Here is a 26,662-nt window from a genome sequence, read left to right as displayed (position 1 = left end):
CAGCTAAATTAATATCTAGCACTAAATAAATCTCTTAATAAAATTACTGCACTCGAGTACCCTACACACTCTGCATATGTAATAAAACTCTTTAAAATGAATAGCTGATAAGAAAATGAACCTGTTCGGGGAATGAATAAACACACTTTCACATATACACACAGAAATACCAAATGGTGAAACATACTCATAGTGATTATCAGACTGTTAAAATAATAACCCTGTGAAACAAATAAATCTACCCCACAGCAAATTATGTCTCTGCTGTACTTATGGTGAAACCTTCTACAAACACCTGATAAAGGAATAAACCTTTTAAAGGAATAAATTGACTGTACAGTAAGGTTATCCACAGATTTACACTGGACTGCAGTGATAAACCTTCTTTTTCATTAGTCCAATAGATCATGGGATATACAGTACTTATAAATGTTTCAGCATTAAATATAAGCTGGAATGCTCTGCTGTATGTATGCATTTGAGGGCAGGGGGTCAATAAATAGATTGAATGTTGTTTCACAAAATATCTGTCAGTGTGCATTAGCAGAATACCTGATGGAGAGATGAGCTGGCTGTAAAATATCCCCTGCACACCAAAACCTCCAGCCCACAAGCAGGCAGCCTGGGGCTCAGTAGGGTTAAAAATCACATGAGTTATTTAAATGCTTAACACCATGCACACAGAATTTCAATAAATAAATAAATTTTAATATATACATTTCTGCTGGTGGGTTTTAAAATTTCTAGGTACGTCTGGCCCAAGAAATGGGCAGACGCAATACCAGAGACCTGTGTCAGGCTCTGAAAAATCAAAGTGTAAGAGGTGCTGTGAGCAAAAGCTACAGTAGAGCTAGAGGCCCTCCCCATGGCCATGGCTCCCAAAACGTCCTTGAATTGCTCCTACACAGAAAAGGGAATGAGTCAGGATCAGGCCCCAGCTCCATCGTGGGGGACAAGAGCTGTTTCTAAATAATAAACTCTAATAGAATGCAAAAAAGAACATTTCCCTCAGGGGGAAAAAAAAAAATCCAAAAATCATCACTATTGAATAGGCTGTTATCAAATGAATCCTACATTAAGTATGGACAGTTTTGAGGATCAGAAAAAAAGAGATTCACCACTCCACTCCCCACTAGGCAACCAAAGGGAAGACAGGAAGAATCCTTGTAGAATTATAGAATAGTTTGGGTTAGAAGGGACTTTCAAAGGCCATTTAGTTCCAACCCCCTCTGCCATGGGCAGGGAAACTGGCCACTAAACCAGGCTGCTCAAAATCTGGTCCAATCTGACCTTGAACCCTTCCAGGAGTGGAGCATTCCATCCCAGTTATCCCTCCCAACCTCTGGCAGACACTTTTAGTGGCAACATTTGCGACTCAAATTCTCAGAGCAGCAAGGCCACACTATTAACTATTTTTAATAAATTCTTAAAAATATGCACACACACACAAATTGTAAAAGCTACACCTGTTTAAATTCCTAGGGAGCGGAGGCAAATCAGCCCCCAGCTTCCTGTTGACTCAGCTCAAGCTCTGAGCTAAAAGAGGGTGAGGAAAAGGAATAAGAAAGAATGAGAAAACTTCTATGTTCTTGCCACTCTTCCAGAAAAGAGGAGGGGCAAGCAAGTAATGTGGAGAACAACTAAGATGAAATGTGATGTTGAAATGAATAAGTAAGTTCATTATATTCTACAACATGATAAGACTTTGCAGGCCTGATTACAACATTAAGGGACGGTGCTGCAATATTATAAATTACCGGGTGAAGCACTCCTGTTTCTGTCTCTATATTTCTAAGGTGGGAGAAGTTAATTATTTTTATAGGTCTAGATATTGCAAGGATGAGGATATCAGAATATCTTGTCATCAACTCTAAAGACAGCAGTGGAGAAGAGGAGGGGAAGAGGGGAACCACCCCATTTAAAGAAAATTATTATAAAAATACTAAAAATGATATATAGATTTTTTGACCTACATCCATCATTTTTACATGCCTAGGTACTTCATGCCTTGTCTCCATAAACCATCAGGCTGTTATTTTTCATGAGGCTGAGAGTAAATGACCAAAACTTAAGACTTGAAAATAAATAAATAAATATATAAATAAAATATATAAATAAAATCAACATGAACAAAAATGTTAATGGGAATTTGTATGATTTTATTATTATTAAGGAACACAGGGAGAAGAACAGCATTTCTAGCACTCTAAGTGGCCTGTGTTACAATCAGTAACCCTGAAGTATATTCAGCAATCTTTTTTTTTTTTTTTTTCAATTGCCCACCGCAGCCTATATTACAAATACATAAATCATAATGTTTCAACAAAAGCAAAATTTAATTTTCTCCTTTCAGCTGTTATCTGGGCTGGGTGGTATATGGCAGGCTGCGGCCGAGTCATTTATTACACTTGCTGAATGGATAATGGCAGGGAGAGTCTATTATACCCAGCTTTGTTAGGGCTCTGAATGTGCTACTGAAACCTGTGGCAGTCTAAATCTCTTTACATCTGTAATAGATACACAGCACTCTATTATTTCATGCCAGAGCAAAATTAAATAGTTGTGGGGAGGGGAAGGGGAGGAAGCAGGGCTGGGGGGAGCAGAGGGGCTCTGGGGATGGCGCAGGGCGCTTTGCTGAAAGTGTGTGAAAGGCAGCGGGGGCTCTGGGACTCCTGTTCATCTCACGGGCACGTTTTTGGTTTGCTTTTCAAGAAGCCAGTCTTAAACAGGCACTGCCTCTGTGCTCAGCCCATGCAGTGAGAGGCACCTCCTCCAAGGGGGTATTTTGCAGGATAAAGACAACCTTCTCATGCCATGGTGCAGCCCAAAAAATCTTCTCTTGTGCCCATGTTCCTCCCTCCCTGAGGGTATCCCTCTGTCCTTGGCATTCAGTGCACGGGCAGCACCTCCTTTGCCAGCTTTAGCCAGGCACCCTTTGCAGGAAGATGTGCAGGGAGCTTGCACTGAAGCTGGTGGCCACACAGTGCTCTCAGGCTCGGGGCTGCAAAGGGACTCCTTCCTTTCATCGTGTGCCAACACTGGCTCAGGAAAGTACTGCCATCCCCTGATCCTCCCCCTCCCACCAGAAATTACCAAGAGGCAGCAGGCAACCTCACATCTCCATTGGTACCCCCCTCACTAGTGACTTCTTTTCAGCCTGTCTGCAGTCCAGGAAACTTGCAACAGCATCCGGTGGCCTGAGATAATGATTTTCAGGGGGAAAAAAAAAAAAGAAAAAGAAAAAAAGAAAAAATCTGCTAATTCTGAAAACGGAAACCCCTAGATTTCTAGACAAATACATGATTATCATGAAGAATTGAGGTTTGTCCTTGGAGGGTTTGTTAGCTGCAAATTTTATGGGCAAATGCATCAGCAGACATGGTTTATGTACAAACCAAGGTTCAAACAACCTCCTCTGGTCACAAATTTGTGTTTGGTTTAAGTACAAGCCCAGCCTGTAAAGCAGCCCCCAGACAGAGATACAGGATTCAGCACACTGGCTTCCCACCAGCACAAACACACAGACAGGAGGCAGCAGGAGCTCTCCAGCTCAGCAACCTCTCACATGGGATTTGCCTGGCTGCCCAGCTCAGCAAGAGTGGGCTACAAAGAGGAAGGGCTGATTCTTCAGAGCAGGAAAGTGGCTGCTTGGTTATTAGACCTGCTGTCTTCTTGACAACAGAAACCATTAGATAATGGAGGGCAGAAGGCAAAGCCTTCTGTGACAGTGTCTGTAAATAGCCTTTTCAGGGTGTTTGTGGCAACAGTGTTTTTTACACTATTCCTGTTCTGTTCCAGCACCATGGACCATGCTCTCTACACACACTTAGTGGAGACAGGGTTGCATCCTTCCCATAGAGCCTCCAACCAACAGCTGCAAAAAGAGAGACAAAGCAGCCCACTGGGGCTCCAGCAGCCCCCACAACACCAGCTGCATGGGACTTTGGGAAATGCAGTCCCTGGGTTGTATTTGAGGTATAGAATCTTACTATCATATAATGGTTTGGGCTGCCCTGGGGAACACCAGTTGTCCAAGAAGACTTTGCACATATGGAGAAGGTGACACATGACTGACTGGGTTAATGCACATGCTTGTGTTTCCCTCTGGTGGTTGGGATCAGTGGCTATGGAAATCTCTGGCAGAGTTCTCTCCAAAATCTTCTTTGGTTTACATGGTACAGACCCATGTCACAAGTGTGGTAACTGTACACATGAGCTGGTTTTCATTAGATGGGCATCTCTTAAAGACAGCATCTGAACCCATGGGTGCAAAGCACAGACCTCTAAACAAAAATTACAAAAATCAGGTTAAGAGCCATTTCCTAGGAAATAATCCTAGGAAGCAGCAAAAGAGAGGGGTGCCTTGAAGTAAACAAAATTCTCTGGACATCTGCTGCCTTGCACAGCATCCTTGGGTTAACATAGCAATGCCCTTAGCAGTGTTGTGCCAAAGAGACCCAAAGACAAGAAAATCAGAGACAGAATAACAAGTTTCATTAAAGTTAGCCTAGACAACCTTATTATAACCCCCAATAAAAAACAGAGTTTATCTTTTAGCTCCCCTTAACTCTATTATCAAGCAAGAATTCTCTTGCTGCTTTGCTTGTAATAGCATTGTCCTCCTCACAGATAACAAGAAGAGACTTACCCCATCCTCCTACCTGCCAAATTTTCTACCAATCTCAAGCAAGAGGATTAAAACTGCTGCTGGGTGAGGCTGCAGTTGCTCTGTGCCTGCTCACTTTTTAAAAAGCCATCTTATCTATGCTCAGAGAAGTAAAGGCTGTTCCCTCAACGTGTCGCTTTGTTATCGTTAGCGGGCTCTTTCACCATCACACTTCCAAAGCAGATTGATTCAATCTGCAGATAGCAGTGTCCCACTCCCTGGAGGAGCTAAAAGCCCCACAATTCCAAACTGTTCCAGCAGAACATTTTGTCTTTTATCATTATAAGGGCTCACACATGGAAGCAGGTTGTTTAGTATTTTTCTCTTGGAAACAGTTCCTTGACTTTCAGGGGACATCTACTGACTGTTAGGCAATGACTCCCATTTGTTTCCACGTGCTGAATCATAGGATGGTTTGGGTTTAAAGATTATCTAGTACCAGACCTCACACCATGGGCAGGGACACCTTCCATTAGATCAGGTTGCTCAGAGCCCCACCCAACCCAGCCTCGGACACTTCCAGGGATGGAGCAGCCACAGTTTCTCTGGGCAACCTGTTCCAGTGCCTCACCACTCTCACAGTAAAGAATTTCTTCCCAATATTTAGTCTAAAACTATGTTCTATCTGTTTAAAACCATTCCCTCTTGTGCTATCATCCATGCCCTTATCAAAAACTCCTCTCCAGCTCTCTTGTGGCCCCTTTAGTTCCCACAGGCTGCACTGGTGAGCGAGGAGGTGAAAGGAGGCATGCTTGATTAATGGATTCTTAAGTACCTTTTATGACCACTGCAAATCTCCCATACTGATGACTGTCTGTCCCCATGTTCCCATGATTTGAAAGCAAACATTTTGCATCCTGCACAAACTTCACTATAAACAAAGACCAACAATGCCTCAACTTCCAGATAAAGTCATATCCTTATCCCTCCCCGCTGCAAAGTTGTATTGCAATATATGACAAAGTGGCACTGATGCTATCCCAAAGTATCAGAGCCCAGCCCTGAGTTGAAAAGACCTTTTTGGATGGATTTGCTGCATCTTTTGAATTTTTCAAGGGCAAGCATGCAATCACAGGTTCAATGGTAAATGCATTAGATTGGATGTACATATTACAACAGCCTGAAATGGAGGATTAGTTCTAACCTGGATTCAACATTTGAAAAAGTCCGTTTGCATCAGATAGCTTGAGAATTTCACCAAATTTGTGCTTCTTATTCATGAAAGAATTGAAGGATAAATAGCACCACAGGGCAAGAAAACAAACTGCTCTTGCTGATAAGCTTATGGACACCAAGTGCCTCAACAAGTCAACCCACACATTCATGGCATTGCATATGTTCCCAAGACTGTTTGGCACTTCCTCAGGGTTTTGCAAATTTGGTCGTGACAGAAAGGCGACAAAACTGGGACCTGAACATCTTCCCTCCTAAAAAAACCCCAAGGGTACAACTCTGCTTCAGTATTCCAATTTTTTATTTTATGAGTCCCACTGCTTCACAAAATGGTGCAGCCAGGAAGAGGAGGACAATTTGCCACAACATCAAAAATATTTCCCTTTGCAAAGTTTTCTTATAAGACAATCTGGCATTAACCTTCTTGTCAACCTTTAAGTGTTCAATGATCTCTGAACCTTCCTAAATTGCTGCCAATGATATTCAATAGAAATGAACATCAAAGAATAACTGTCCCTTGTGGGACTTTCTCTGGTGTGATAACTTTCTTTTCATTGAACTCCACCTCATTCTCATCTCTCAGTGCCTCCTTCTCATATTTCTTACTCAGAACAAAAATTTCCCAGCTATTTCCCCTCCATGCCATTTTCCTGTCACTTCTTATTCATTTCTCCTCCAGATTCTCATATAATAAAAGTGTACCAGATTCCAAATACTGTCCATGATTTATTTATTTTTTTTAACTTCTTATTCAACTTAAAATCTTTGTTAAGGATAACCAGAACTCAATAGTATATACAACTATCATATCTATGCCGATATTATACACATAACTGAAAAAGCATCTGATGCATCTGCTGCCAGCAAAAGACTAAGAAGAAATGGGTCACTTTGGTTGATTGCCTTTCCACATCACTTTTACCCTTCCACAGAAATGCTCTGGTATTACGAGAAGCCATCACTGAAACTGCTGCGGTATCCTAGTTTCTGGATTAGTTGAGGACCCAGATTCTCACAGAATAAAAATATTTGAGCAAGGCTCCAGAAATTCAGCATGAACATGATGCAAACAGTCAGGGTTGGGGCATCTCTGTAAGCACATCTCCTCCTAAAGGTCCAGGTCATCTCTACAAGCTTGCAGCTATTTTATCTCTACTAACTACTGTGTCATACAAAAATGTGATGGGTGCTTTTATAGTAGTGAGATTCCCCAAAGGAATCTAAAGGTGACTGTCCTCAAGTTCATTTGAAAGTGTGTGGAAACTGAGAACCTACCTCCCTGCAGGTCCTTTTGGAAAGCTCCATCCTGAGTCATTGAAGACGTCCCATCTCTACCTCAAGGCATATTGTACAAAAAATTATTTTTATTTGGCACTGTGGAAATGGCTCCAGTCTCAAAGGAAGTTGCATTGCCCCTGTCCTTAGCACTGCACAGAAATCCAGGGAAAAAAGTTATTATTATAATTTTCTTGTATTTTATAAACTAAACCAAGAAGAAGGGAAAACTATCAGAAAACACTCCCAACAAATGATCATGTAGAGTTCAACTGATGTAAAACATATTACCACCCCAAAAAATTTAAATTGAACCTCAGCTCCCAGTTTCTTGACAGGAAACACACAAATCTAGATCTCTGTCTTGCGTATTTCATTTCCCTCAGTGAAAACACAGAGCAAATTTTTAAAACATGTATTTTAAAAGAAATATGAGCATACTGATAACAAACAGACGTGATTTTTCAAATAGAAAAGATAAACACAGACACACAAACTTCTAAAAGAAATGATGTGATGTTAACCCTGGTTTGAGTAGTGATCTAGTGATCAGAGACACTTGCCTCTTCTGTTTGCAAGGCTTATGTTGGTCCCACAGGAGCTTCCATTTAAATAGGGGAGGGATTTCATCTCTAAACAACAAGGATGGTGTCAGATGTAGCTGACACACCAGGCGTAAAGGTTATAATTTCATGAGGCTTGAATGTTTTTTAATTTCAACCAATTAAATTAAACCCTCAATCTGAGGCCCATAGCGCATGGTCCTGAAATGACCATTTACCATGTACATCAGAAACTCAAGAGGTTTCCTTTTCTGTGTTATTTCCCCAGCCCAGTGACTAGATGAAAGGAAATCACTGAAGCGTGAGCACTATAACAGTATAAAATAAAGTCAGCGATGAAGGTTTCCAAGGGATATTTTTTTAATGCTGTTACACTGCTTAATTTCAAAGCTACATGCTCAAACCCATGTTTTCTGTTGAGTCCCGTTAGACTGTAAGAAAAGAATTCACTATGTAGATTTGTAATTATTTCTTCATAGGGATTATAGCAGTTTGCAGTACCTGGGATTGAATGGAGGGCTGCCTTCTCAGCTATAGCTAAAGAATCACACACTTTTTGCAGCATAAATAAAATGGCTGAATAAGAAATGTGCAATATCCCTGAGATTCACAGGAAGTTCAGGATCCAAGTTCCCCCTCCTCCCCACCATGCCAAGGAATTTAAAAGTTGCACAGAGTTTCAGGGCTCCAACAGTAAAGCTTAAAGACACCTCTCCAATTGCTCTGTCAGCTGCAGACCCTGGTTTCATGAACATATGTCTACAAGGAGACATTTCCATTTTTGCAGCTTTCCCATGAGGCTCTACCCACTTATTACCAATGGCAAATATTAATGCAAAGTTATTGACCCAAATCACAAGATATTTGTATTGCAGCTCTTCCATGCATTTGAACACCAAAAACCTCCTGACTCATGGGCAAGGCTGATTTCTTACCAGAGAGAGCAGGAGGAAAAAATAAATAATTCCATCAACATTTTCTTCTATGAAAGTTCACCACATTTCCTCCAATACTAAAACTGTAACCCTCTAAAATAGTAGCATGGAAAGGCCACAGCCAAGATAACCACTACATGCCAAGTGCTTTTGGTTTCACACAAGGAGGAAATGAATATTACTTGGACCCAGAAGAGCTTCAACAGCCCACCATGGCTCAATAAACAAGAATCCAGAAAATATTTCTCTTGTAAGGCTAAAGCATGGCTCTGAACAGGTCATTCTCACTTATCATTAATCCTGTTTTTCAAACAGAGAAGCTGATACGGTAACTTTTTTTTTTTTCTAATTCAAAGACATAAAAAAGATATTTGCATTAGTACTGCTAATGTTAATGCTGAAGGAACAGCACCTTTCCCAAAAATGAACCTACAATAAATAGATATCAGCCAGTGGCACTTATAGATGTTTCCCTAATCTTAGATACTCCTTGCCTCAGAAATCATTCAAAACAACAACCGAAAAGAAAACATCCAGACAGATTCCAAGCTGGCATTTCATTTCTATGTCTCCACATTTTCAAGACAAAAATCATCCTTATTAGCCTTTCAAGAAATTCTAAAACACAGGAAGGTCTGAGATATGAAAATTACTGCTAATAAGAAACTTCTGTGACTTCAGAGAGAAAATCCTAATAATTGATCATGATTACTATTTTTTCCTCTGTTTCTATCCTGAGGTAAACCCTACAAGCCTGTGTGCAACTGGGCACTAGGGGCTGCATAAACAACCAGTAAACCACAGAACTGAGGGAGGTTTCAGTGTTTGATTTGGCAATCACAGATGAGTTTTGCTTCAGATAAGAAGGAATCAGTCTTGTTGAGAACAGTGCAAACACAGAAGCAAAAATCCGTGGAAAATTACAATCAACACTTTGCAGTTAAAGAAAACATATCAAGTTGTTTCAAAAAACTGTATGTTGATTCCATTTTAATAGTAGACAACAGAATTTGGACATATACTAAGGAGTTCCTGTTGGGAACCAGGAGCAACCAAGGGAGTAAATGTATCTTTTCTCTCTTTTATATATTCAGTCCCACCTTAATTTCTCCTTCCCAAAATATTCATATTACAGCAAAGAGGATTACAGGAAAAGGAGAAGAAAAAAAAAAAAAAAAAAAAAAAAAAGCAATAGCAGGTAATAGAATATAAACACTTTCACCTCTGGGTCATCAATTAAAATCCAATCCCAAGTGGTAATGACTAAACGTCATTATCCTCTGATAGCTGTTCAATTGCATATTTGAAATGGAGTTTCAGCTCCCCTCTGCTGGGGCTCGCACCAGATGACCAATGCTCTGGTGATTTTAGAAAAGGCCTCAGAGAGCAGAGATCATGTGGGGAACAGAGGTTGCATTGGGGCTTGGTTCTTTGGCCTTAAATCCCCTCCCCAGCTCCTCCCTACATGAACTCTGATTAAGTATCTTGCTATGTCCTGTTCTTCCCGGTCAATATGTTCTGTCCTGTGCCTTGGTCTCCCTCCCTTCCCCTTGGAGAAGGGAAGGCTTTGGGATGACCTAATTAAAGTCTTCCAGTACCTGAAGGGAGACTACAAGAAAGATAGAGAGAAAATATTTACAAGAGCATGGAGCGACAGGGGAATGGCTGTAAGCTGGCAGAGGGCAGGTTTAGATTAGATATTGCGAAGAAGTTCTTTACTGTGAGGGTGCTGAGGCACTGGCATGGGTTGCCCAGAGAAATAATGGATGTCCCAACCCTGACAGTGTTCAAGGTCAGGCTGGCTGGATGGAGCTTTCAGCAATCTGGTCCAGTGGAAGGTGTCCCTGCCTCTGGCAGGGGGATTAGAAGTGGATGATCTTTAGAGTTCCTTTTAACACAAGCATTCTGAGCCTACAGCTGGGGTAACTGGGCTAACTGCAGAGTGCATACTTCAGATGCTGGTAAGAGAATTTCTCTTTCTTGCTCCTCTGCTGCATCTTGGACAGAAAAGGACATTTTGGGACTGAAGCTACTATAACCTTCTCCACGGATCCTCCATTTTGCAGAAGAGACATCTGGGTATCTGGTAAAGCCTCAAAATGGAGTTCACCCTGCAAAGTCCATGATAGCGTTGTGGCAATGGTGAGTGCTGTTGGTCTCATTGTACTCACCTGCAGGAGAAGATGAGCTGCTGGTGCCAGGTAAGTACAGACCCTCATTTCCAGGTGTGGGACAGCAGAGAGATGTGATTTTGCGGAACATCTGCAGGACTTTCAGTTGCTGCATTTTAGGTGTTTGCAGCCACCTCCAGCTCAGCCACTCCACGATGGCACCCCAAGTGTTTCAGGGCAAAGGCAGCTTCAACCACCACAAAGCTAGCAAGATTGGGATAATCGTTAAACCTCATTTCCTAAATCCATGTTGAGAACAGCTGAAAACTGGGCTTATAGCAGAAATACTCCTGTAGCAAAAATTCTTTGTGCAGGCCATCAATGTGCCCAGCCAGAGGGGAGAGGTGGGAGAGAGTCTAAGTTACACCAATGTCGATTCCCTCCAGATTCCTATCTTTAACCAGCCTGACCTTTTCTAAAAGGGTTACATCACACACAGACCTCAGCTATTACCCCTGAATGCTATTTTCTGTGCTCTAGAAACCCCACTGAAATAATCTGGTGACAAACCTTGTTCTGAAAGCCACCCATGAGCAGGATAAGGCCACTTAGGAGTTTCTGTCCAGAGTGAACAGGGAAGTCACAGCCTATTTATTTCTTTTCTTAGATTCACAATCTGGGAAGGAGCCAGAGATTCTAAACAAAGATAAGGTGAAAAGAAATGGACACGACATTAAAGAAATAAAATCCATATCAGGGCAATAATGGTCATAAAGCAATAAAGTGGATGTATAATAGTTCCTGGACTTTTAATTTGTGACTAATTTGTTGCACAATGAGGTTGCAATTTTCTAATTGTGATTGCCATTTTAATTTTACTCATGGCTGTGCAACTAACAATGTATAGTCTAGTAATTAAAATTAATTGTACCTTCACCTGCATATTTCTATTAGGCTGTTAAATTTAGTCAGTAGGCTCAATGATTTTGTTCTCTGAGAGATGCTGAATTCGTTTCAGTGAGCCCAATTATGTTACACTCTGTAATTCCTGTATGAAAAACAAGCATTTTAATATGAGGAGTTGCTACAATCCTATTTTTAAAACTGCATATTCAACACCAGAATACAGGCTGACAGGAGATACATGTAAGGGACTTTTTCTTTTTAAAAATAACCTGCTTGTGAGGTACCTTTTACAAAACTAGCAATTACAGCCCCTAGGAATAAATCCAATGAAAACTCAACTAGATAGTCATCATTCAATTAATTTCATGAACAATTAACAGATGTCTCCCTAACCACACACACATGGTTTAAATTCAATCAGAATTTTATGACAAGCTGCACGTTGCATATTTGAAGGCGCAGAAATATAGTGACAGAATAAACTGTTTCAACACAGGGGCAAAACTATGAAAACCCATGTTGTCACACAGGACCCTTTACAGACATGTCCCAAGTGTCCAGAATCCATAACACTTCAAATCCTGTAATGACGTTTTCTCCAGAAAAGGGCATTGCTCGTTTTCACACTGCAGCCATAGTTCCTGGCAAATGCAAGACTATCAAAATATGCTGTAGTGAGTTAATCATCAGTGGTGATATTTTTAAATTGGCTTGTAACTTTGTCTAGATCAGAGCAGTAACAATCCAATGCAATTCCTCTTAAACCCCGCAGTGTTGTACAGATTTACCCTTGGGACCTCAAAATAAGCATTTAGCTCCTCTTCTTTGGAGACCCTCAAATGTCTCAAAATAAAAACAAAAGCTGAATAGGGCCACGTAGGTCTATCCAGGTTAATTTAACACTTTTATTATGGCTGGGATATCCTGGCTGTCAAGCAACAGAGAACTTTGATGTCAACATGCTCCAAGATGTTCTAATTAAACCTCTTCTTGTCCATCGTATGAGGTTCAAGATGTTGAAGTCTGCTTTTACATTGTGTAAACTTCAGGATCAAAGCTCTAAGAAAGTAGAAGAGGGACTAAGAGAAATAAATCTGGTATAATCTCAAGATTAGCACCAGGAAGCCAGGATGGAGCAGTTACATTGCAACCAGAAGATCTGTACCAGTCAGAGCAAAAACCAAACTACAAAATTGTCACTAAGTTGCAAAACTTCCTTCCTGTAAGGAGAGAGTCTTTGGTGGGTGTAGATATCTGACTATTCTGATAATGAACATCCCTATGTAAAAGCAAACCACTTGACATGTTGGCCCCTTTTGGTCTTTTATGAGTCAATAGCTGAATAAAAATAATCTCCAGTTGTCAAGTTAAAGTACAAAGAATATTTACTGAAAAGGTGTCAGTAAACCTTTACTCCATCAGAACTTGACAAAAACAAGCAGTGAGATTATGTCAACATTCAATCTAGATTTTACATTACTATTAATAATATGCAACAAGTATAGTCACATGATTTTAATAAATACCAACAAAAGTTGCTTTACCGAGAGTTATGTGGACCATAATGAAAACAGAGATTTTTTTTCTTTTTAATTAATAATTTTTTACTCTAGAATTAAACTGAAAATAATCATAATCAAGAAGAATATCTGTAAAAGTTAATATGGACAAATATTATTATATAAATTAAACAGATTTAAAGTCAGAAAGCCCCTAACTCAAAATCCAGAGTTAAACTGAGCATCCCTCTTTTACTCCTTTCCTAGTAAATGCAACAATATATATAACAAGATATAACAAAATAACATCCCTTTAACCTCTTTTACCCTGCCTGGCCAGTGCACATCTTCCTTATCTCCATACTTACCCATCCAGCAGCTGACCAACCCTTCCACCCTTGTATCCCCCACTATAACCAAAGGAGGAAGTCCATGGCCATGGGGAAGATGCTTTGCAGTGAACAGGGCCATGGTTGTGCCATTTCCTTCTCTGCTCCTGCTTTTAAACTGGACCCTATGGCACTGCCTTGGCAAGCACTGAACATATGAAATCACTGCTAAATCATGTGCAATTCACTCTCCTCCAAGGCATTCCTCCTTCATCCCTCTGGCACAAACTGAATATGAACTGAATTGCAACTAATCCCTTTGATTTTTATTTTTTTTTTACCATATACCCTTTATTAATAATTTTCCATATAAACCATTGTTAAATAACAACAGGACCTTCTCATAACACTCAAAATAATTGGCTATTTTGGATGATATTATCAAGACTGTTTAATGTGACTTGGGTGAGTGACTGTTATTCATGCAATTCACCATTAGCCCCTTGACCTGGATCATTGCTGGAGCAAGTTTTATGAGCTTAATTGCATTCCCCCCTTCCTGTGTAAATTAGTCTGCACAAATAAAATTTCCTAGTTATTGTGCATCATCTTATTCACAGCTATCTTCTTCCCAGATATCTTCTTCACAATTAGGAAAGTTATTAAAAACCAGAACAAACTCCAGTTGTATTTGCTAAACTGTATGAAGCTGAAAAATAAACCAGTCAAAGTGTACCAGCTATTGTCATTTTATTAAATGAACAAAAGGGCTTTTGTTGATTATGATTATATGTGACCAGACAAGGAGAAAAAATCATGAGAGATGATGGAGACTAAGAGCTACTACAATACTGGGAATCACAAATCTTTCTGTGGGGGTCTATATTTGTTATAAGATGGGGTTTTATCTTCAATCTAAAAGAGACCTTGATAAAGTATCTTTTGACATTTTTACTGCTCCTTTAAATGAAATATTCCCTATATCTTCAAGAATCAGCTTGAGTGGAATTGACTCAGTAGCTCAGCTTTACAAAGACAAGGGAAACATTTTCTAATTTAAAAGAAATTTGAGAAAATAGTTCCATTCCCCTCTCTATTATCTTACCATTCTGGAGCTCAGGTTTCCGAAACATCAACATGCACAGTTTGCTTTACAATCCTTCTGCAGAAATTAGCTGACGCCCATCAATGTAGATAACAGAAAGCTGTGGCATTAACACTTGAGAGTGCATTAATCTTTCCCAAATTAAAATCTGCACCACAGCATTTAAGATTGAGGCCACCATGGTTCAGTGCTGTTTGACCGCCAATTTTGATAAAAGTGTTTTAAGAGAGGTGAGACTTAGATAAATTGCCCATGGTTACACAACAGCAGCGAGGGTAAACGCTCAGTCTATTGGCTGCCATCACAGTGGGGTGTCACGGGTGTTTGCATGTTTACATAGAGCACAAAACAGAAGGAAAAGCAATACATTGCACTATATTTCTTGGAGGTGATATCAATATTATATTTCATTGGTGGGAGACAAATATACTTTCACGTTTGAGTATCTGAAGATAAAGGCACCTTTGGTTGTAAAACAAATGAATATTTTCCCCAGTTCCCAAGCCAGTCACTTCCTCTTGAGTTTAAATGCGATCTTCCTGTGCTGAGTGGGTGAGTTAATCTTTAGAGATAACACCCACATGTAGTTCTCAATCCAGGTCTGTATGAAATGAGCTTTCCAGTCAACACAAAGCAAGCAAGTCTTTTACCACATGGCGTAGTTTGCACTGGCTTGAGTCCTGCTCACTTCAAGAGTAATGCTCAAAAAGGACCTGAGTCTAAAATTCAGTCCAAGTCTCTCAGCTGAATCACTGCTAAAATACAGAATATACCTCTTCTCTGCTTACCCTGTTGCAAAGGTTTTGTAATGCTTGTTCTTTTGTTTTCAGAAAAAAAACCTTCTCCTAGTAAAATATTCAGAGATCTCTGAAATAAAGGCTCTGTCATCCCAGTGTTTTGAAACTACTATTTCACTGCTGGACAGAAGAATGTGGGAGCTCTGCAGGACTTTCAGTCAAAATTAATTGAGTTCCTGGGATTTTTCAAATGACCTCCAAGTCCCACCATTTTATAAAATTTGTATTCAGTCTGATTTTTTTTTCAGTGCAAGAGCTCAAATAGATCTGTAACAATATAAATTATTAACAGAACTGAGAATACATTTCATTTCTTGACCCCAAAAACTGTACCCTAAGACTCGATTCTTGTTCTGCAACAACTACAATTTTCACTTAGATTACTTATTTTCTTTCCCTGTTTGAATGTGGAATAGTGAGGACAAGGCATTAGAAATTAAAAGAAGATGCAACACTGATGCATGTTACTCACCTAGCAATGAAGTACACTGCAAAATATAATCAGTCTGCTATTTGAGTTCTCTGCAAAATTTGGAAAGCAATTAAAGCACTATTTTTTTTTTTTTTTGTACCATAATTATAGGTTATGCTGAAGAGCAATCACTGCCAAGTGGTTATCCCAGAGAAATTGGAACCAGACTCCATGGCTGGTCTTTGCTAAGGGCTGGGAGCTGATGTCCTTGTGGAGGAGCTGTGAAGCAAAGCACCAGGGACTGAATCCCTCATGCCAGCTCATTTCTGACTTGCCACAGCCAAATCCTTTCATTGTCTCAGCATCAGGCCCTCCCAACTATGACAATATAATCATAAACCCACTTCCCAAATCTATGAGAGTTATGAAAAGGAAAAATCTAGGAAGCATTTTGGCATTATAGAATCCTTAAGGTTGGAAAAAAATAAGATCTCAGTCCAACAGCTAACCAGGCACCACTGTGTTTACCACTAAACCATGTCCCCAAGAGCCACCTCCAAGTGCCTTTTGAATCCTCCCAAGGAAAACCACTGTGAAATCATAACAGTATAAACCGTGTGAAATAAGCTTTTCTAGGAGAAACTAAATATCAATTGAACCACCAAGAGTTAAAGACCATTTCGCCAGAGCTTTTGCCTTGGAAATCTTTTGCTTTCAACTGGCATCCTGTGCCAATTTGCATTCTGAACCTCCAAATTTTGGATTCAAGCTCTCTTTACCATTCTTTACTATTTACTTTATTCAAGCATATGTGAGCAAACAAACCAAATGAGAGTAAGCTTATGTATAAAAGCATTTAAAGCCAAGTAATCAAGTTAAGACATTTATGCTGTGAATGATGTGATGGAGTTCATCAATTGGCTCTACTACAACAAGGAGGGTAGATACAACTAAAATGCTACAAAAGATGCCTCAGTCCCTAAGGCTCACAGTGGCATAAGTAATCGTAGGAAAAGAGGTGAGGAAAAACTAAACTAAGTGGAATTGAAAGTGTGAGTCCTAGTACTTATATTCTAGGTGTCCCAAGATTTAAATGTTGGATTACGAGGAAGACACCAAAAATTTTGGGGATGAGAGCAATGGGTAGAAACTCCTCTCTTCTGGGTCATAGAAACATGATTTGTCAAAGCAGGGGACACAGGAGACAGACCCCTCTCCAGAGGGCAGCAGAACAAAATCCTGGATCAAAGTCCAGGAGCTACAAACTTGTACAAAATTCACCACCACCTGCTTCAGAAGCCAATAGTACTTACATGGCCCTACAAGAAAATAAACACTACCTGACATTTTAGGAAGAAAAATCAAAATGAGAGGCTGCATTGTACATGACTTTAAGCTTAGCTGAGAACATGAGAGCAAATAAAACCTTTGGTGATGGAGCTGGTCATGTTATATAACACATTGCCATGGTGATAAGGGAAAAAATGGAAGAAAAAAAAGGAAAATAGTAAAAATAAAGGAAAACAAAGGAAAACAGAGGAAAATAAAAGAAAAAATATTACTATTTATCTTTTAGTTATAACATAGCCAGACATTATATCCAAGGACAGCTTAGGCTCTTCTGTATTTCTTGGGACTCTTTTTCACTTGAAAACCAAACTAAATTAAACTGAAAGGAATGCATATTGCTTTCTATCTCCAGGGGTCTTGTGAGAGCTCACAAGGGCTGCTTGGGCCAAATGGTGATAATACAACTTCTAGAACAGTTTGGTTTAATTTGCAGACTTGATTCACAATATGAAAGCATGGAGTAAAGCAGATGCTATCAGCCTGTGCTGATTAGACAGGTCAATGTGATATCAATGATTATATTTTTGATTTGAAACCTCCCTGCTTATCCGACTAATCTGTGCTACTAGAGGCTTGAATAATTAGATGAACTAGACTGAACATGAAGCTGAACTGTCCCTCTGAAGAAGTGGAGGATAAGCCAGAGGATACCAGTCTTTGCCTGCAGAGAGACAACAGGACAATCCACCAAATAAGGTAGGCAAGAATCCTGCAGAAATGGAAACCTGACTGGTACAACTATCCATTGGAATGGACTGTGGTAATAAGAATAATTGGTAACATCTGTAGTTGTGTTGTATTGTATTGTTTCATTAGAAGTTCCAGCACGTTAAATATTGTACTTCTGGGATTGGTTATCACCAAAGGGAGCTCTGGCTGGGGTCTGACATGGGATGTGAGACTCAGAAGTTGCATCTCCAGATGAGTTCCCAAGGGGAATCCATACCCATCATGCCAGTCACCCCAGCAACACCTTTTCCAGGTGGGACTGAACATACTGGGTAAGACATACTGAAATAACAAAAAATCAGGACTGCTCATGTGTCCAGATAAGAAATTACAGCTCTGAAAAAGCAACTGGGGCTGCGGCCTGAGCAGTACCTCTGTGCACCCCATAACAAAGCATGCAAGTAAGGACTTCAGTGCTGCTGTTCATATAGCTGCAGAGATTGCAAACAGCCAGGAATCTGGAGTGACCAGAGACACTGTAAATTGTCTTCACATTATTTAATTGTAATTTGTTAAATATAAAAGCTTGAATTAAAGTCAACCCACAATGCCCTGTTGCATGGAAGCACACAGCTCCCTTTGAGCAGCCAGGGATCCTGCATGAACATCTGAGGCTGAATTTTAAACTCATTCAGGTTACAAATAATGGTATTCATGCAGTTGTATAAGAGTGACCTGCATGTTCCTGATTCATGGAGGGTTGGGATGGAGTTGTTAAATCCAAGAAGCAGCTAGGCTTTAAAGATTTGCAATTGCACCAAAAGCCCTGATAAAGAACAGTTGATTTCTCTCATTATGTAAAATGTGGATGCTCTTGTCTTGGCCAAAGAGGTGAGAGCATAAGATTTCCTGCTACTTACAGGTCGTTTGGTTGAAAAATATTATCCCTTTGCAGTTTGGTCTATTGGCAATTAGATAACAAATACAGGATATGTAGATGGAGTCAAAAACATTACCATGCTTTACAGCCTGCTTATAAAATAACTCTCTAGCTGGCAATGCAAAATGAAAAAAAAAATCCGAGATAAAAACCACCAAACAGAACTGTAAAGTAGCGAAGCCCTGCTGATTTCGACAGAGCTGTGTGAATTTACTGAGGATTCTGTTCCTTATTGGTGAGTTTTGAAGCTTCTATAATTAGCTAAGAAAACTCATTAAAAGTACCTTCTGCATGCAAGGTTTGTTTCCCATGCAAATTTTATGTCCTTTCCAAATCAGGTTCCATGCAAATGTGAAATTCACGCCAGAAACATCAGACTTTTTGGAGATGCATGTAGAGAAGGAGCTGTGCAGAACACGAATGGGATAACAGAAAATACCAAACAAAGATATCCACAAAAATTATTTTGTGATCATAGATTGACCAAACACATGTTGTAGTGCACTAAATAGTTAGTTCATTTTTGTTATTAGAGTGCACTGGGTTGTAGCTTTCCCCACGAGACTAGACGGCCGCTGATGGCAAAAGTAAGAGTCTGGCTCTCTGGCACCAGGCTGGATATTACAATTTTTAGTCTCAAGTCCTGTTCTGCTTGCTGGAGACCTTTCCCGATGACTGGCCAATGCCAGAGAGAGTTGGCTCCTCCCCCTTCGGGGCTCTTTCCCCCAGGGGGCAGGGCCCAGAGGCACCACCCAGTCAGGGAGAAGCGGGAGGGGAACAGAGGTTACATTTCAGTGTGGGGGATGGGCACTGCTGGGCAAGGACAGATCACATGATATAGAAAAAACATTACAAATCCGATGAAATATAAACCCAATTAATGCATTACAACACTGGGTGGTTTATCACATTTCCACACAAAAAATAGTTTTGTTATATGTTGCACATGGCATGTTCTATACCCCCTCTAAGTTGTGGTGTTGGTATCCACTGGTCAGTCCCTCCCTATGCCCCCCCCAGTTGTTTCCCATTGGTTGTGGTTCCTCTCCCTGCCCCTTCCCCTCCCCAGGTTTAAAAATGCCCGTAATGAGAATTTCCTGTTTTTCTTTTCCTCCTGGGCTGTGAGTTCTACAATAAACCTGTGGGACCGTGGTCCCGAGGAAGAAAAAGAGTATCTCTGTCTTTTACCTTGAGTCCATTATCAGGGTAACGCACCAGGGTCTGGAGCTAGCCAAGATTTGACCGCAAGAGCGAGGAACCTTGATAAACACACAAAGAAATTAAATATGGTATTTGTTAAACAGAAAAGGTCATAGACTCATAGAACCATTTAGGTTGGAAAATACCTCTAGGACCATTGAGTCCAACCATTAACCTGGCATTGCCGAGGCCACCACAAAACCATGTCCCCAAGTACCATATCCACACTTTTTAAATCCCTCCATGGATGGTAACTCCAACACTCCCCTAGGCAGCCTTTTCCAGTGCTTGATCACCCTTTTGGTGAAGAAATTTTTCTTCATATGCGATGTAAACCTCCCACAGCACATCTTGAGGCCATTGACCTCATTCTAACTCTTGATTTTTGAGAGAAGAGACTTTCTCCCACCTGGCTACAATGGTCTTTTAGGTAATTGTAGAGAGCAATGATCAAAGCTTTTAGGTCAACAATTTCCATTTTTTAAATTATCACCTTGAGTAGTAGGATTTTTTTTAAGAAAGTAGTTTGAGATGGGATTATCTTTCCCACTGGTCCTACAATAAACTTTCATCATTAGTTGCACAAAAAAATTACCAGATTTCAAGATGCAGGACTTGAAAAGCTCAGGAGCCAGAGACAATTTCTTTGCACCACTAAAACCAAGACACTTCTGGAGAACAGTATTTCTTACTATTTGCATATAGGCACATATTTACATCACACTGAGAAGGACTGCTACCCATGAAATGAGTGGCACAGCGTAACAACAACCACAATAATGACAATCTTTTCATTCCATCACCTGCACCATGTCCCACTAATCTGTGTTTCTGGAATTGGAGCAAACATCCCAGGATCTGTCAATCTTAATATCCATCTCTGCATTCTCTCCTTCCCTGCACTGGCTCAGAACTGTAACAGGTATCTATGTCTTGCCAAATGCAGAATTTTTATTTGAAATTAATATTTAATATTAACATAAATGCAGAGGGGTTTGTACATGCAGTTAAAATTTACTTAATTCAACAAATTCTCTTAATCAAATCCCAGGCTCTGCAGTCTCCTTTAAACCCTGATGGGCAGCACACATGAGGTGTGCCATGTGTCTGGGTTTGACAGTGAGGGGAACACATGTGCAGCTCTACCAGGACGAACCAGTGCATCTCACACTGCTTTACATCCCTGCTGCCACTGCAATTGTGGCCATTCTGTGTTCCATGATAATTGCAACAAGGTTTTGTAAATCAATTAAAACCCACATAGTCTCCTCCTGGTACACAAACAGCACAGAAATGCAGTGTCTTTTTTCCCCCAGCTATTCAGCCCTTCGAGTTACATTTTTGCCACCTTTTACCTCAACATCCACATTGGGGCTGTCAAGCCAGCAAGCAGCAGTGACAGCCACATCTTGAAGAGCCATCTTTCCCTCTCAAATAATCTAGTTTGCAGTGGGTATCTTTACCTACTATTCTTCTATTTTCCATCTCATGAGCCGCCATGAAATTGGCATTTAAAACTAATTGTACGGTAAAACCCCGCGGATCCCAGAAGCTGTGTCTGAGATTTGTGGCGAGGCAGTGGGACCAGATTTGCCCCTGTATTAGTTTTCTGTCTGCTACATAACTGTGAATGAGTGCTAAAGGGGATTATTAGGCCCCAGTGGTGAGATAGAGTGCATATAACTAATCTGCATTGCTTATCTCAAGCAGACAGTGGTCTGTCAGGACCTGTCTACATGCCCTCCATGCTTGTCCCTTGCCTTTATTGTCTTGCCTCTGCTGTTGCTGCTGGTTGCTCTCCTGTGCTCTTATAAACAACCAATTACGGCCCCAAACAGATGTCTGTGGCTATGATCAAATAATTCAGTTGGAGTGAAGAGGCCTTAAACAGGTCAATTCCATTCAGTTAGACATGGTATCTGAGCGAAGGCGAAAGGAGGCACTGCAGGGTGACCTGAACTTGTGAGTTATTGAGAGCAGGTAAAGTTAGGACAGCAGATAATGAATCAGCTTATGCTGGTTAACACTGTAAAAATACATAAAATGAAAGCTGAAGAATTATTTAAAATCCCTTTTGCCTCCAAAACCTGAATGGATATTTTTAACGGAAAAGGGAATTCCTTTAAAAGTACAACATTTTCATATTATGCATTTGAATTAATAAAAGACACATTCCTCCCTGAAATGAGCCATTAGTTTATAAAGCTAAAAAATTATATATAGAAACAGAATAGCAGCAGTAGGAAAGCTTGGTAGGAAATTTTTAATTAATTCTGGTACTGATGAACCATAATCTCCACAAAGGAAATTTGATACATGTGCTTTTGACAAAGTATGATTTCCATTAAAATATTGTGCAAACATCAGGGTTTATAGCTTGCCCATTCAATAAATTTGTATTTAGCTTTTGTCTTCCTCAGTCTGCAGAGGAAACAATGCGTATCGGGCAGATGCTCAGGCATCAGAACAATTAATGTAGCCTTCAAAAAGAAAAAAAACCAAAAAGAGACCAGCTCTAAATCTTTTGTGCCTGTGCGCCCACCAACCACCCCACACACGATCATAAAAATACACGGTTGTTTGATGGGTAGTTATGTTATGCTGTAACCATAACCAAAAGCCATGACCAAGGGGGTGAACGAGAGAATCCTTTTATTGTCCCCTCCTGATTCAATAGCTTTTAAAGCAAGATTTTCCATTCTGCACTGCTGTCATGCAGCCACCCAAGCATAATGGCCTGATCACTATAAATTCATTGGGGATTGGGCCCAGAGAAACAAGCAAATTCCCTTGCAACACCAAATCAATACTATTCATGTTATGTCTAACTAAGATACATAAATGTTCATAGGCCTAGGTAAGGCATAGCCAGCAAAAGAGGGTTGCAAACCCTGGAGATATCTGAGACAATTTCACTCAGTTTCCCAGAAATTTCTCAAAAAACTTCTCAGACACCCCCACAACCAGGAGAGAGTCTTTTCCCAAAAGAACTTATGATCTCTGGGCATGATTTTAGCACAGAGTCCCATGTAGAAGGCAGAAAGAAACTGGCTCATGCATGAAGGAGCATTGGGAGGGATCAAGCATAGAAGCAGCATCTCTGGATCTTTAACAGCCCTTTTATCTCAAAGCAGGAACAAGATGCACAGGCTTTTCATACTCTTTGGAAAAATAAATCCTGTAACAAGGGCAGGGATTTTGGAAAACCAGAAGATGAAGAAGAAGCAGCTGTAGGTGGCCCTTCATGGAAACTGAGGACAAAACCAGAGGTAAACAGGAAGAAATCGCGGGCAAATCCAGAATATATGAAATGAAAGAGACTGACATTTTGTATGCAGATGGAATAGACAGATATAAAGATAGGAAAATGGAAGATAAGAGAAGGACTGAGAAGAGGACAAAAGGCAAACAGGTCTTTAGTATTGGTGAGACAACACAGGAGGAACATTACCAAGGCTGATATCCACATTGAAGGCTGATTTAGAAACACTAAAGAAATTATTTAATGTTTATTACCAAGAAAGAGGTAATTAAAATAGTTTTTAAACTTATTCTCGTGATGGAGTACAGGTTACTGGGGGGAGCTAAACCATGGCTCAAAGGAAGCCATGGTCCAATTTCCAGTTAATTCCTTGTTAATCTCAGTGTAGTCTGGACCACAGACTTTAGCGCTGGAAAGGGAGACCATACCTGGAAACTTCACAACATGTGTGGTCCCATGGCAAATTTCATAATAATAATTAAAAAAAAAAAAAAAAAAAAAAAAAGGTAAAAAAACCCACAGCCTGGTCCTTCAGCTTATTTTGCTGTGCTGTTTGCTGCTAGAGCAACTCAGCATTTCTCAGCTGCCTGACAAGGCTTGTCTAGCAAAACATTCTCAGATATACCTGTACAAACAGCTGATACCCCAGATCACACTCACAATTTTCATGGAATAAACCCATGATATTTACAGAGAGTTTTACAGATTGTTAACACACCCTGTAATTTGTACCTGCTTATCTCTACTCCATACAATTAAGACTTAATCTTTCATTAAAAATCAATTTCTCCCAAACCACTAATTGTAGGTACTTCTCCATCAGCTAATTCTGATTTCTCATTAGGGGACGCCTTATTCACAGTATCTGAAGACCAAAATAATGCTGTCCTTCATCCTTCCTTCCTGCATGTTATCACATCAAAAATAAACTTAGTTATTCTACTTTTCTTCTCAGACACAGGCTTCCTATATTGACAGCTTCTGAGGTGTGGATTGATCACAAAAATAGAATATATCACAAAATAGAACAGAACAGAAATAGCATAAACCACAGCCAGATCACAGAAAATCTGAGGAAGCATATTCCTAGTCCATTTTCTTGCTGGAAAAATTGAAAGTACAGAACATGCAGACTTCAAGCCTGGAATGCAATTAAACAGCTGAAATGCAATCTTTGAAACTGTCTTAGGTGTTTTGTTATTAGCTGCTCATCATCTTTCTGAATCCATCCATGCTACTTCCCACCCTCATGATTAATATTGGCTCCTAACAGTCTAAACTGCTAAATTCAGACAAAAATAAGTAAATTCACCTGATCTAGTTGAGTAGAAGTTTTTAATTTTGGAGAACTATTCAAACAGTACTGTAATACATTGACAAAAGCATAAAATATTTGAGTCAACTGTTTTAACCTGTTTTGTAAAAGCAGCCCACTGAGAAAGATCCTGTACCTGCAGACTCTTCTGACATCCTGGGGCAATGCCGAAGCTCTCAACTCAGAAACATGCTCTCTACAGCCTTTCAGACAAATCTATACCACCTTTGGATATTTAAGGAAGCACCAACAGCAGAACAACCTATTATTTAAACAAGGGACTGACCTGCAACACCTGCCCAGTGCTGTGCTGCATTTAGCTCACCAGCTGAAACCCCTCTGCTCAAAGCACTTAGGAACTCTATTAGTCACAAGTGTAGTCAGTGAAACACAGTGGCCCAGAGGATGACTCAAATAGCTAAAACCACATGCGACATTCTCTGAAGAAAAGGATCAGCTGAAGGAGAACAAGAACCAGGAAATCCTTTCCTAGTGCCATGATTTAAAGGAAAATAAAGAAAACCCTTAAGTGTGAAGTCCGTCGCTGAGCTGGTGCACAAACATTTCACACAGAAGACTGCAAATGATGCAATATGGCTTGTCCTTGGGCTCTTTAAATCCCATCTGCAGAATCCTCTGCAGGCACAGGGCTCCCACAGACCACAGCTAAATTACAGCTGCATTTCAGTGACTTGCAGCTATGTTATTTTTCCCATACCAATAACAATGTGCATCTACGCATTGCCAGGCCATAGTGTTGGAAAGATCGGTTCTGCCTTCAACAGCTGTTTGCACCTTTGCTGATGGCTGTCTTAAAACTGACTTTTATACAACCAGCCCCTGCATAAAGCTACCTGCTGGATGGATACCCTTGGGTCACTCAAGTACAGTTTTACAGATAACACCAACAAGAACAGGGGCCAGAATATTTCTTTATGGCATAGGCGAGCCTGAGATGCTGCTCACAGAAGGCATTGTAACTCGATTGTTTGAGCACTTATTGTCAAAAGTATCGAGAGTTCATTAGATAGTAATTAAGCAAGAAAATACCCACAAGGAAATACTAAATCCTCATGAGGGAACACGGGCCAAATCACAGAGCAGAGACCAACTCACAGGTGCAGGCTCCAAGAAAATAAAATTAGTAAATAGCATAAGCAGAACAAACTGATTTCTGTTCTCTCAAGACCACCATAAACCTGGCTTGGGATTAGTCCAGAATACCAGGGTGGGAAGAGATTCCAGGCAAGTAATGCTTGCTGATCCCTGGAGGGTTTCCAGTTTAGCACACAAGTAGGTGTATTCTCAGCCCAGATACTCTTAGAATCATTGTACCACTGGTTTGTGCTGAATAACTAATTAACCTTAGCTTCAGCCCAGAGGAGGTAAAAACCATTCAACATGCATTTAGCAGTGATAAAAATCAATCTGTAAAAGAACAGATGTGGCCCCTGGTTTGGTTGGGATATTTCTGAAATATTAAACAATCCTTCCTGTAATATAAATAACAGGAGAATAATTGAATTAATATTGACGAATAGTAATTGCTCCTTGTTCCTCAAGTCTGCCTTTTATTAGTGGGAGGAGTGGTGGAGGTTATTGTCTCAAAAAAAAAAAAAAAAAAAAAAATCCCGAGGCCCGGAGGCACCTTTTCTGCCTTATTATTATTGTAATAATGAGGGCAACTGATTTGATCTCTCCTTACACAATACTGCAGCACAGCGATGGCTAAATAAACAGCCAAAGTCCTTTTGTCCCTGTGGGCTGTTTCTCGGTAATTAAAATCAATAGGATCTTTCTCGGAGGATCTCTTTAACCTCATAGAGCTACACTGTTCTGAGCAGCCAATGTAAAACAAACAAATGAACTCACAGCCCTTGTTGATGGAGAAAATAAAATACAAGCAACAGATTATTTTATTAGGAAAATATTGGTTTTGGAGAAGGGTCATGGAAGAGGCTGTATTTAAACCTTTAGATTTTTTTTATTATTATTTATTTCTCCTTTCCCACCCCCTCCCCCCCCTCACACTTTCTTAAAAAAAAAAAAAAAAAATACTCTGGCAGCATCCTGTATTCCCAGAGGTCGTGTGAGCTAAAACAGTCCATTGATCTCCCTTCTTCCAGAAGGGGAATAGGCAACAGAGGAAAATAAA

General features: G+C 40.2%; 1 long non-coding RNA gene across 1 annotated transcript; it reads right to left on the bottom strand.

The window, feature by feature from the left end:
• Positions 1-7,209: 7,209 nt before the first annotated feature.
• On the bottom strand, positions 7,210-24,738 carry LOC120753269 (uncharacterized). Its single transcript, XR_005701037.1, has 4 exons — positions 24,644-24,738; positions 19,919-19,989; positions 19,015-19,135; positions 7,210-7,266 (listed from the first exon to the last, which is right to left on the bottom strand). It is a non-coding gene; the product is annotated as an uncharacterized LOC120753269 (long non-coding RNA).
• Positions 24,739-26,662: the final 1,924 nt, after the last annotated feature.

The sequence above is a fragment of the Hirundo rustica genome, chromosome 5, assembly GCF_015227805.2.
Source record: "Hirundo rustica isolate bHirRus1 chromosome 5, bHirRus1.pri.v3, whole genome shotgun sequence".
NCBI classification, from domain to species: domain Eukaryota; kingdom Metazoa; phylum Chordata; class Aves; order Passeriformes; family Hirundinidae; genus Hirundo; species Hirundo rustica.
The sequence above is the reverse complement of the archived record's forward strand: the minus strand, read 5'-3'. Positions and strand labels throughout refer to the sequence as shown.